Source organism: Pinus tabuliformis, chromosome 5_2 (assembly GCF_031772625.1).
Source record: "Pinus tabuliformis cultivar Carrire ecotype Pingquan chromosome 5_2, CPIR1, whole genome shotgun sequence".
Lineage (NCBI taxonomy): Eukaryota > Viridiplantae > Streptophyta > Pinopsida > Pinales > Pinaceae > Pinus > Pinus tabuliformis.
The window spans coordinates 247,035,418-247,038,651 of NC_142306.1; positions in this window are offsets into that span (position 1 = coordinate 247,035,418).

Here is a 3,234-nt window from a genome sequence, read left to right on the forward strand (position 1 = left end):
CTCAATACATCCTTGAACGAGCCCAGACCCTTTCCATCCGAAGATGATCCAAGTGGAAAGCTTGCTCCTGGGGCATCACCTTGCACTCTTAAATTCAAGATTATGGTATAATTCCTTTGAATACTATAGTCATTCAAATGAACCACATCCTGTAGCACTTTCCTTGAAAAAATTAGACTTTTTAATAAAGTAGGAATACCTATGATATTTTGGGCACTCTGCTTAAGATCTATCACTAGATCCATTCCCCTAACACTTAACAGGATAGATTTTTCAGTAATGGCTTTGATAAAATTCTGATACATCTCCTTTGCATCTGGATCTGCGCCTTGTGATCTCCCTTCTACTTGTCTCTCATTTAGATCTGGACCTAAGCGATAGATCTGGGTTTTTTAATGAGAGGAGGGGGCTCTCCATTGTGCAAGATGAATTGGATCCTTGATGCATGTAGGTATCCAACAAAAACACCGAGATGTAGATTTGGAGTGTATTTGATTCAGACCGTGCCGATCTAATCCAACTTCTATCTAAATACAAGCACGGAGCTTTACCTGGATTAGGATCTGATAAAAGGGACCCCACTACCATGCAATAAGACGTGGATCTTGATCACTTATGCATGCAATACATTGAGTGTGAATCCGTCATGTAGCCACTGGTATTGTCAATGCCTTCTTCAAGATGAGGTTTTGGGAGACCCCGCTTTGAAAAACTTAAGGCATAATCCTTTGCTCATTTGCATTTTCAAAAAGAAGGAAAACTACATAAAACTTGTTGAATCTCACACACCTAATTTCTTTTGAGCTAGTAGGAGAACAACTAATGATAACGTTGGCGCCAGGGAAAATTTTAAGAACCCCCCCTAAATTTATAAATATAATAAATGGGCGAATCTCCATGGTATATAGGAAAAATGGAAGGCGATTTTATCAATAATATAATATGTATATATAATTTTTTGGCGAATCTCTCACGAGGCATGGAAAATATTTTACTCAATTATAAAATCTTGTAAGATCTTGGCGAGTTTTTCACTAAATAATAAAACTTTGTAACGTCCTAGTGAATCCTAGCATAGGCTACATGCTGGTTTAATTCCCCCATTTAAATGGGCTACATTCCAGGTGAATACCATGGGTCAATACCATGTGCTATTTTGGTGAATACCATGGGTCAATACCATGTGCCATTTTTATTTTTATTAATTCTAATATTAGGGTTAATAATGGTTTTTTGCATGGTATTAATAACAATCTAGTCCATGGTATTTGTCCCATAGTATTTTGGCCATAGGTTTAACCTTAATATGCACTTTTTTTAATGTACGTGATTGCTAATCTGTGGATAATAATAAGAAAGAAAAGTAAACTGCTCCAAGCATAAAACATACCATAAATTAACATGGTATCAGAGCTGAGGTGAAGACAAAGCCTGATCAAGAGCAAGAGAAATCACCGAAGAAAAGATTGGCAAGGCTATCCTAAAAGAACTATGGGGTCCTCAACACTCTTCCCTGCCGAAGACAGGCTCTGTGAGAAGTCTGACTATCATGGATGGAAGATGTCTCTCGATTTGACTTTAGAAGATCAAGGAGTGTTGGACCATGTGAGAGGCAATATTGTTGAGCCTCCATCAAATGCACCCACTGCTGCCAGGAAAAAATGGAAATCCGGAGAAGTCAAAGCAAGAAGAGCATCTGGGACTCTATCGACAAGCGCTTTGTGGCCTATGTTTATGAGCTGAACACCTCTAAGGAAATCTACAATAGACTGGTGAGTTTATTTAAAGTTAATGATGCAAATCAAGTTCTGTTTCTTAGAAATAAGCTAAAGGAAATTAAGAAGGGCAAAGATGAAAATATGCAAGCATATTTCTTAAGAATCACCGAGATCAAGAACGATCTCCTATCTATTGGGGAAGTAATTCCTGACAGGGAAATGACACTCAAAACTCTTGGAGGACTACCATCTAAATAGTATGTATTCAGGACTACTCTCCTCAACAATAATGTAATTCCTGGATTTGAGGAATTAATGGCAAGATGCATTCAAGAAGAAGCAAGAATGGAAGAACAAGAAATGGCCACACTTAAAGGTCATCCCGTCGCCTTTTCTTCTCATTCTAAAAGAAGAAGCAATTTCAAAAGGAAGACTAGACCAAAGGGTGGAAAAGGATGATGTTACCATTGCAATAAACTAGGTCATTATGCAAGGGAGTGTCCTGATAAAAGGAACTCACGTTAGGATGATGACCAAAATCCCTCTCAAGGCAATCAAAGAAGTGGCAGGTCAAATGGCCGAGGTAAAAGGAGTGCTAGAAATCAAGGAAGAGGACAACCATTCAAGAAGGAAAGAAATTCCAGGTATGAAACTAACACTGTTAACAGTAAGCAGGATGAATATTATCTACCAGTTTCTTTATCTACCTCTACTCCTTCGGGCTCGCTGGGAAATTGGCTTATTGATAGTGGTGCCTCAAGGCACTTCACTGGTTACAAAGAAGTTCTCCATAATCTGATTGAGAAATAAACCAACCTAGAAATTGTCCTTGGAGATAATATGAAATATCCCATGAAAGGTGTAGGCAATGTCTCTCTTAAATTGAATCAAGGTAATAAAATCCACCTATAGGATGTATTATATGTACCTGATCTCAAAAAGAACCTGGTGTTCATTTTGGCAATGAAAGACAAAGGCTACAAGGTGGCTTTCAGCGATGGCAAGGTACGTGTATGGAAAAACAATATTAAAGATGCCTTCACTCTTGGGTTTCAAGTTGATTTATTATATCAAGTTGGAGGAAGTCCACTAGGTGTCATGTCTTGTGACACATCTCTTCAGTCCGAACTATGGCATCAGAGGTTTGGTCACCTTCATTATAAAGCTCTACTTGTTGTAAGAAAAATGGTGACCAGGATGCTCGATTTCAGATTAGAGCAAGAAGTTGTATGTCCCGGATGTGCTGAAGGAAAGCTAAAAAGGGGACCATTCCCCTCAAGCCAAAGCAAGACCTCTGATATATTACAATTAGTTCACTCAGACATATCTGGTATGATGCTTGTGAACTCCTTGGGAGGATATTCATATTACCTCACTTTTACAGATGACTATTCTCGCAAGACTTGGATTCGGGATCCGTTTATCAGAAAATCCTGTATTTCATGATCGCTCCAAACATATCGATATCAGGTACCAGTATTTTCGAGATATGGTGCAGTGAGGAGAAATAAGGCTC